General features: G+C 48.4%; 1 protein-coding gene across 1 annotated transcript in view; it reads left to right on the top strand.

The window, feature by feature from the left end:
• The first annotated feature begins 8,409 nt into the window (after positions 1-8,409).
• Positions 8,410-10,251, top strand: part of LOC144498711 (xylosyl- and glucuronyltransferase LARGE1) — a 436,258-nt gene continuing 434,416 nt past the window's right edge. The window contains exon 1 of the mRNA XM_078220258.1: positions 8,410-8,665. The gene's annotated coding sequence lies outside the window, so the exon portion shown is untranslated. The remainder of the gene's footprint in view (positions 8,666-10,251) is intronic.

The following is a 10,251-nucleotide window of genomic DNA, read 5'->3' as shown; positions in this document are numbered from 1 at the left end:
CAATTTTTCCCAGAACAGGTCACTAGTCTGTTGCCAAGGGCTTATAGCTTGAGGGGCGTCACTCCACATCAAGTGTGGCTGACCAGGAATCTCACTTACAAAGATGTGAGGGTTAGGGTGATTGGCCATGCTAAATCACCCCTTAGTGTCAGGGGGACTAGCAGGATAAATAAATGGGGTTATGGGGATAGGGCCTGGGTGGGATTGTTGTCGCTGCAGGCTCGATGGGCTGAATGGTCTCCTTCTGCTCTCTAGGGATGCTATTATTCTATGATAGCGCCAGCCATTGGTGTTTGGATGGATTTACAGGTTGACACTCAACCTGTTTTGGCTGCGTTATGAATGCACCTTCCTTGGCCATGAAGTCCTGGGGTGGGACCCGACCCCCGAGCTTCTAGCTCAGAGGCAGGGATGCTACCCACTGCACCACAAGACCTCCACTATAGTTACCGTGCTTCCCTGTAAAATTGTCTCTGGATCTATAATAGAAGCTTAAAGAGCCTTAATAACAGCCAAGCCTGTAAACATACCACCCAGTTGTTCAGTATTCCAGCAGACGCAGTGTTCTTAAAGTTTTATTTACTAGTCACAAGTATGACTTACATTAACACTGCAGTGAAGTTACTGTGAAATTCCCCTAGTCGCCACAGTCTGGCGCCTGTTTGGGTCAATGCACCTAACCAGCACATCTTTCAGACTGTGGGAGGAAACCGGAGCACCCAGAGGAAACCCACGCATACACGGGGAGAACGAGCAAACTCCACACAGACAGTGACCCAAGCTGGGAATCGAACCTGGGTCCCTGGCGCTGTGAGGCAGCAGTGCTAACCACTGTACCACAGTTTTCTGTGGACCCACAGGCCTCAATCCTTTAACCAAATGGACAGTTGTTAGATTAGTTACCTGTTGTGTCTTACAGACCAGAATCTCCCGGATCTGGTTCCCAGGGTTTTATCTGCAGCAGTTGTTATGGGATGTTGCTGTTGGCCTCCAGTGCCAGAGGTTAGAGGGAAGCTAACCAGACTGGGTTGCAACCTTCCAATCTAGCACAAATCCCTAGTAAAAATAGCACTAGAAAAAGAATGGAACTCTGCTGTCCTCGTTCGCGTTAAAATCACAAATGAGAGGGCACAGATTTAAAATGATTTGCAAAAGAAACAAATGTGATGTGAGAAAAACTTCTTCACACAGCGAGTGGTTGGGGTCTGGAATGCATTGCCTGGAAAATTGGTGGAGGCAGGTTCAATCGAGGCATTCAAGAGGGCATTAGATGACTATTTGAATAGGCGCAATGTACAGGGGTATGGGGATAAAGCAGAAGAATGGCACGAAGGTCATGATGCTCGTTTGAAGAGCTGGTGCAGACACAATGGGCCAAATGGCTTTCTTCTGCACCGTAACAATTCAGTGATCCTGCTGCAGTGCCAACCTCTGCCAAATACCTCTTCTAGAAATAAGAAGGTTGAAGAGAGGCTGGGTTTTCCGAGTAAGGAGGCGGGGGGGTGGGCGGCTGTTGATAGGATAGATGCAGAGAAGATGTGGGGAGTCAAAAACTAATGGCCAAAAATATGAGGTAGTCACTTCTGAAATCCAATCATGAATTCAGTAGAAACTTCTTTATCCTTAGAGTGGCTGGAATGTGGCAGCGAGTGGTTAGGATTAGGACTGCGTTGTTTGAGAGTATGGTGGAGGATGTTTCAAAGGAGGCTGTCAAAGGAGAATTGGATTATTATTTGAAAATTGCAGGTCTATGAGGTAAAGGCAGGGGTGTGGCACTGTGGGAGGTGTTCTTGTAGATATGTAGCACAGATATGATGGGCAGAATGGCCTGCTTCTGTGCTGTAGCCACATTGTGATTCTGTGATTTTCAACACCTCCATTTGATCATCCTGCAACCATGAGCGAATACTAGCTAAATGTGCCAACACACTTTGGTGATGCTGCAAAGTGTCCCCTCTTTGCTGAGATTCCCTGCCCAAACTGAAGCAGTATTCCAGTTGCAGTTAGGACAAGGCTGGTGCCTTTGAGTGAGCGAGATATCAGGAAGCTGCTGATAACAGTGAAATTATGCCCCAGTCAGAGCCAGTACCCTCTGGAGATGAGGGGAGGGACATCCTGTTTTAGGAAACAGCCACAAAGGAGCTCTGGGTTTTGAATCATTCTGCTGGCTACATGAGGGGCAAAGTATGAGCAGAGACTGGGCCCAGCCAAGAGGATTACCACCTTCTCCCTGCAACCAGTCATTGTATTAGAAAGACTGCACCTAGTTTTTATTTCTGTGTCAAAAACTTGAGTTCTACTCTTCTGGGTGAATGAACTGAACCAAGTAGCCACATGAAAATTGGACCATCAAACTGTAAGCCATAAGAATGGGGATTGAGAGGAAGAGGGGATCTGTCTGACTGGATTCATTTTGCACATAGCTCCCCCTTTCAATCCGGGCTGCTGGGCGTGCTTGGGTTGATTGTATCCACCATTGATGTTTTGAGATGAGCACTACCTCTTGCTCAGCTGACCCTGCTCCTCCCCCGCCGTGACGCTTGCTCCACATGAATGGGTGTCAGGTTAGGACAGCTTTGTACTGCAGCCACTGTGCCTCAGGAGAGCTAAACTTAGCTTCAAGGACAGGGACAGCTGCGATTCTCTCTCTCTCTCTCTCTCTCACTCTGCACCCTTTAATGGCTAAAGCTTAGGCCAATTGCCGCTGCAAGTGGGACCTGGGCCCTGACCAGGGCTCAGCACATTTTGGAGGGGGAGGGAGGGCGGGTGGGAATGATTGGGGGAATAGCAGTGGTAAACTATAATCCTGACTTGTTCAGTCAGAGGTTCAGATGATTGAAGTGAAAGTGATGATTGTCAGCTCCTTACTGCATTCTCAAGGGCAGGGATCTGGAAGGAATAATGAGTTTGTAGTCGTGTGGCCCTTAAAGGGAGGAACGTTTCCTCCGGCTTTCCTCCGGGTGCTCTGGTTTCCTCCCACAGTCCAAAGATGTGCGGGTTAGGTTGATTGGCCATGCTAAAAAAAAATTGCCCCTTCGTGTCCTGAAATGCGTAGGTTAGAGGGATTAGTGGGTAAATATGTAGGGATAAGGGGGTAGGGCCTGGGTGGGATTGTGGTCGGTGCAGACTCGATGGGTCAAATGGCCTCTTTCTGCACTGTAGGGTTTCTATGATTCTATGATTCTATGACGTGTTTCAAGGGCTGCGTGATCAGCAAGGATAATATGGATCGCTCCGGCAGGAAGCTGAGCCGAACAGCAGGAGGGCACAGACAACGGGTTGAGGCGGGACTGGCAGTAGAAGCCTGGGAGTTCAAAAGAGCAGCTGCACATGTAGTCTAGTCTTACCTTATTGTATCTGCGTATAAATATTCCATTGGCAATAAAGCCTTTATAGCTAAAGCTGCATCGAGTCGTCCTCGATCTATTAGAGTTACTTTTTGGAAAGGTTAAGAACATAAGAAATAGGAGCAGGAGTAGGCCATCTAGCCCCTCAAGCCTGCTCCGCCATTCAATAAGATCATGGCTGATCTGATAGTGGGTTCAGTCCCACTTACCCACCTGCTCCCCATAACCCTTAATTCCCTTAATGGTTAAAAATCTATCTGTGACTTAAACACATTTAACGAGGTAGCCTCTACTGCTTCATTGGGCAGAGAATTCCAAAGATTCACTACCCTCTGGGAGAAGAAGTTCCTCCTCAATTCTGTTCTAAATGGACTCCCCCGTATTTTGAGGCTATGCCCCCTAGTTCTTGTTTCCATTGTAAGTGGAAATAACCTCACTGCTTCTACCCTGTCCAGCCTCTTCATTATCTTATATGTCTCTATAAGATCTCCCCTCAACCTTCTAAACTCCAATGAGTACAGGCCCAGTCTACTCAATCTCTCCTCATAAGCTAACCCCCTCATCTCCGGAATCAACCTGGTGAACCTTCTCTGTACCCCCTCCAAAGCTAATATATCCTTTCTTAAATAAGGGGACCAAAATTGTACACAGTACTCTAGGTGCGGCCTCACCAGTACCCTGTACAGTTGCAGCATGACCTCCCTGCTTTTATACTCCATCCCTCTCGTGATAAAGACTAACATTCCATTTGCCTTCTTGATTACCTGCTGCACCTGCAAACTGAGTTTTTGTGATTCATGCACAAGGACCCCCAGGTCCCTCTGCACAGTAGCATGTTGTAATTTTTCACTCATTCCAAGTTTGCGGCGGGGAGTGGGGAGGACACAAGTGGACAGTCTCCATCCAGTTTCCATGGGGACAAATCCATAGGGCCAATGTTTTAGAGGAGGCTGGCTCAGAGGGAGGAGGCTGGCTCAGAGGGAAGAGGCTGGCTGCCCATCCTGATCCCAGCTCCTGGCATTCCTGCTGCTCCAGGAGGCTGGCTCAGAGGGAGGAGGCTAGCTGCCCATCCTGATCCTGGTTATTCCAGATCCTGTTCCCTGTTATTCCTCCCTGTATTTAGGTGGCACGGTGGCCCAGTGGTTAGCACTGCAGCCTTACAGCTCCATGGACCTGGGTTTGATTCCCATCTTGGGTCACTGTCTGTGTGGAGTTTGCACGTTCTCCCTGTGTCTGCGTGGGTTTCCTCCAGATGCTCCAGTTTCTTCCCACAGTCCAAAGATTTAGGTTAGGTGCATTGGCCAAAGGGTTAGGTGCATTGGCCATCCTAAATTGCCCCTTAGGGTCCTGGGATGTGTAGGTTAGAAGGATTAGTGGGGTTATGGGAATAGGGCCTGGGTGGGATTGTGGTCAGTACAGACTTGATGGGCCAAATTTTGATTTGATTTATTATTGTCACACGTATTAGCATCCAGTGAAAAGCATTGATTCTTGCACACTATACAGACAAAACATACCGTTCGTAGAGAAGGAAATGAGAAAGTGCAGAATGTAGTGTTACAGTTATAGCTAGGGTGTAGAGAAAGGTCAACTTAATGCAAGGTAAGTCCATTCAAAAGTCTGATGGCAGCACGGAAGAAGCTGTTCCTGAGTCGGTTGGTACGTGACCTCAGACTTTTGTATATTTTTCCCAATGGAAGAAGGTGGTAGAGAGAATGTCCGGGGTGCGTGGGGTCCTTAATTATGCTGGCTGCTTTGCCGAGGCATCGGGAAGTGTAGACAGAGTCTAATGGATTGAAGGCTGGTTTGTGTGATGGATTGGGCTACATTCAAGACCTTTTGTTGTTCCTTGCCGACTTGGGCAGAGCAGGAGCCATACCAAGCTGTGACACAACCAGAAAGAATGCTTTCTATGGTGCATCTGTAAATCTGTAAATGGCCTCCTTCTGCACTGAAGAGATTCTATGATTCTATTCTTAAACCTGATTTTTCCAGATCCTGATAACAATGACGAGACAAGAGTACAGGAATGAGATAGAGAATCTGTGAACTGTCAGGCAGAGAGAAAGTGGTCAAGCGAGGGAACCGTGGTTTACTAAAGAAGTTTAATCTCTTATGAAGAGGAAGAAGGAGACTTATGTAAAGATGAGACGTGAAGGCTCAGTTAGGGCACTTGAGAGTTACAAGTTAGCCAGGAAGGACCTAAAGAGAGAGCTAAGAAGAGCCAGGAGGGGACATGAGAAGTCTTTGGCAGGTAGGATCAAGGAAAACCCTAAACCTTTCTATAGGTATGTCAGGAATAAAAGAATGACTAGGGTAAGATTAGGGCCAGTCAAGGACAGTAGTGGGAAGTTGTGCGTGGAGTCCGAAGAGATAGGAGAGGTGCTAATTGAATATTTTTCGTCAGCATTCACACAGGAAAAAGACAATGTTGTCGAGGAGAATACTGAGATACAGGCTATTGGACTAGACGGGATTGAGATTCATAAGGAGGAGGTGTTAGCAATTCTGGAAAGTTTGAAAATAAATAAGTCCCCTGGGCCGGATGGGATTTATCCTAGGATTCTCTGGGAGGCTAGGGAGGAGATTGCAGAGCCTTTGGTTTTGATCTTTATGTCGTCATTGTCTACAGGAATAGTGCCAGATGACTGGAGGATAGCAAATGTTGTCCCCTTGTTCAAGAAGGGGAGTAGAGACAACCCTGGTAATTATAGACCAGTGAACCTTACTTCTGTTGTGGGCAAAGTTTTGGACAGGATTATAAGAGACAGGATTTATAATCATCTAGAAAGGAATAATTTGATTAGGGATAGTCAACACGGTTTTGTGAAGGGTAGGTCGTGCCTCACAAACCTTATTGAGTTCTTTGAGAAGGTGCCCAAAGAGGTGGATGAGGGTAAAGCAGTTGATGTGGTGTATATGGATTTCAGTAAAGCGTTTGATAAGTTTCCCCATGGTAAGCTATTGCAGAAAATACAGATGCATGGGATTGAGGGTGATTTAGCGGTTTGGATCAGAAATTGGCTTGCTGTAAGAAAACAGAGGGTGGTGGTTGATGGGAAATGTTCATCCTGGAGTTCAGTTACTAGTGGTGTACTGCAAGGATCTGTTTTGGGGCCACTGCTGTTTGTCATTTTTATAAATGACCTGGATGAGGGCGTAGAAGGATGGGTTAGTAAATTTGCGGATGACACTAAAGTCGGTGGAGTTGTGGACAGTGCGGAAGGATGTTGCAGGTTACAGAGGGACATAGATAAGCTGCAGAGCTGGGCTGAGAGGTGGCAAATGGAGTTTAATGCGGAAAAGTGTGAGGTGATTCACTTTGAAAGGAATAACAGGCATACAGAGTACTGGGCTAATGGCAAGATACTTGGTAGTGTGGATGAGCAGAGAGATCTCGGTGTCCATGTGCATAGATCCCTGAAAGTTGGCACCCAGGTTGATAGGGTTATTAAGAAGGCATACGGTGTGTTAGCTTTTATTGGTAGAGGGATTGAGTTTCGGAGACATGAGGTCATGTTGCAGCTGTACAAAACTCTGGTGCGGCCGCACTTGAGTATTGCGTACAGTTCTGGTCGCCGCATTATAGGAAGGATGTGGAAACATTGGAAAGGGTGCAGAGGAGATTTACCAGGATGTTGCGTGGTATGGTGGGGAGGTCTTATGAGGAAAGGCTGAGGGATTTGAGGCTGTTTTCATTAGAGAGAAGAAGGTTAAGAGGTGACTTAATAGAGGCGTACAAGATGATCAGAGGATTAGATAGGGTGGACAGTGAGAGCCTTTTTCCTTGGATGGTGATGGCTAGCACAAGGGGACATAGCTTTAAATTGAGGGGTGATAGATATAGGACAGATGTCAGAGGTAAGTTCTTTACTCAGAGAGTAGTATGGGCGTGGAATGCCCTGCTTCCAACAGTAGTGCGTTGGACTAGTGCATCTCCACATCATGTCCAACAGTAGTGGACTCGCCAACATTAAGGGCATTTAAATGGTCATTGGATAAACATATGGATGATATTGGAATAGTGTAGGTTAGATGGGCTTTAGATTGGTTTCACAGGTCGGCGCAACATTGAGGGCCGAAGGGCCTGTACTGCCCTGTAATGTTCTATGTTCTAACTGGTGTGGCAACAATAATCTTTCCGTCAATGTCAACAAAATGAAGGAGATTGTCATCAACTTCAGGAAGCGTAAAGGAGAACATGCCCCTGTTTACATCAATGGGGACGAAGTAGAAAGTGTCGAGAGCTTCAGGTTTTTAGGTATCCAGATCACCAACAACCAGTCCTGGTCCCCCCATGCTGACACTATAGTTAAGAAAGCCCACCAACGCCTCTACTTTCTCAGAAGATAAGGAAATTTGGCATGTCAGCTATGACTCTCAGCAACTTTTACAGATGCACCATAGAAAGCATTCTTTCTGGTTGTGTCACAGCTTGGTATGGCTCCTGCTCTACCCAAGAACGCAAGGAACTACAAAAGGTTGTGAATGTAGCCCAATCCATCACACAAACCAGCCTCCCATCCATTGAGTCTGTCTACACTTCCCGTTGTCACTGCAAAGCAGCTAGCATAATTAAGGACCCCACGCACTCCGGACATTCTCTCTTTCACCTTCTTCCGTCGGGAAAAAGATACAAAAGTCTGAGGTCACGTACCAACCGACTCAAGAACAGCTTCTTCCCTGCTGCTGTCAGACTTTTGAATGGACTTACCTTGCATTAAGTTGATCTTTCTCTACATCCTAGCTATGACTGTAACACTACATTCTGCACTCTCTCCGTTTCCTTCTCTATGAATGGTATGTTTTGTCTGTGTAGCGCGCAAGAAACAATACTTTTCACTGTATGTTAATACATGTGACAATAATAAATCAAATCAGATTTTCCAGCTCCTGGTTATTCCAGATCCTGATATTTTCCAGATCCTGGTTATTCCAAATCCTGATATTTTCCAGATCCTGATTAGTCCAGATCCTGGTTATTCCCGATCCCTGAACTCCTGCAGCTCCAGGTTTTGCAGGCTGGGAGTGTCTGGGCTTGGGGTTGGGATTGGCTGCTGCCAGTGGCTCAGATGCAGACACAGCTGATGTGAGAGAGAGTGAGCTCCATTCTCCCTCAGTGCCACACCGCCACCATCAAACTGAGAGAGAGAAAGAGCGAGCCCTGCACCCTCCCCCAGCCTCTGGATACAAAGCACCGGGACAGGGGGGAGCCGGCCCTGAGCCGCTCCCGGGGAGCCCTGTGTGTGTGAGAGTCCGGGAGAGGGCCGGCGGCAGCAGCGGCAGCGACTGAGCCCGGAGCCGGGGCTGTGCTCAGGGTAAGTGACCGTCTCTGTGTCCGGGCCGGGCCGCCCGGGGATTGCCGGCTCCTCTTCCCCCCCCGCGGACTGCGGCCACCTTGCTGCGGGAGAGCGGCTGCTGCCGGCCGGGCAGGCAGGGGGGCGGGGGGTTTGATCCGAGTGCATGTCCGCTCCCGGAGGCGGGATGAGCAGAGGGTCGCTGCTTGGCGATGGGGTTTATTTCCCCCCAGTTAGCCTGTGCCGGGGAGGATACTGCTGGAGGGGGAATTGTAACTTTCACCAATGGGATCCGTGCTGAAAGGAGCGAACATGATGGGGCTGTGGGAGGGGGAGTGTGCCCAGCTCCTGCAAAGGGCCAGTATGGGCGCGATGGGCCGAGCGGCGTGCTGTACAGTCTGTGGGTCTGCTGAGGGACTGCAGCAGCAGCAGCAGCAAGTCTTTCTAACATCACTTTACAAAATGTTTGTGTCCAACATTCAGACTGTATCCCACTTAGCTGTGCCTCTTGGGGAGAGTTCTTTATTTATATAAACCCCTCACAATGACCAACTAAACTAGTGATGGAGACTGAGGCCGAAGCAAGTGAGTTGTAGAATCTTGTCTCCCCCCACCCCAGCCCTCTCTTTCCCTGCAGCCCCTACCCCTCTCTTTCCCTTTCCTCCCCAGCCTCTACCCCTCTCTTTCCTCCCCAGCCCCTCGCTCCCTGCTTCCTCCCCGGCCCCTACCCCTCTCTTTCCTCCCTCAGCCCCTGTCTCTCCCTCTTTCCTCCCTCAGCCCCTGTCTCTCCCTGCTTCTTCCCCATCCCCTACCCCTCTCTTTCCTCCCTCAACCCAGCCCCTGTCTCTCCTTGCTTCCTCCCCATTCACTACCCCTCTCTTTCCTGCCCCTATCTCCTCTCCTCTTTGTTCCCCCCCCCCCCAAAAAAAAACCTCCCCATGGTCCCCTGCTCCCCCAACTTTGCCATTTTGGTTGCTCGCTCTCTGACTGGGAGTCAGAAGATAGGCTGTTTCACAATCACATTATCCCGGCTGTGTGTGTGTGTGTGTGTGTGTGTGAGACTGTGTATTGGGGTGAGTCTTGTGTGTAAGTCGGGTCATACTGGCATCACATCTCTACCCTAGCTGGCGAGGTGGAGCCAGAAAGTAAATCTTCTTGAAACAAAGGTGAACACAGAGAAACACTTGCTGGTGTGCATGCATCCCTTTCGAAAGCTGCCCGGCCTCATCTGTCTACCTGAGCAGGAGGCAAGAGTCTCTGAGGAACATCCTGTGTTGTTTCACAGCATCTTCAAGGCACTGCCAACCAGTGTGCCAAGTGCCCGGGCACAGAATGGTTGCCATTCAAGATCCAGGAGTCCCAGCCTAATTAGAGACCTATTGTCTTTTGCTTTTCTTTCTAATTATGGTGCCTGTCACCTCTCCCTATAATGAATCCACAGGTTCCTCCAGTAGAAATAATGGCTTAACTCCTAAGTATTTAAAACTCTTAGCACAGAAGGAAAAACTGCTCTCTACATTCTAGCCTTCAGCGCTTCACCTATATTGTTGCAAAGTGTTTTTATTCATGGTCTGTTATAAATGGAAGCACATTTCTGCCGCATTTTT

Source organism: Mustelus asterias, chromosome 9, assembly GCF_964213995.1.
Source record: "Mustelus asterias chromosome 9, sMusAst1.hap1.1, whole genome shotgun sequence".
In the NCBI taxonomy this organism is placed as follows: Eukaryota; Metazoa; Chordata; class Chondrichthyes; order Carcharhiniformes; family Triakidae; genus Mustelus; species Mustelus asterias.
Note: the sequence above shows the minus strand (reverse complement) of the source record. Positions and strands in the feature narration are given on the sequence as shown.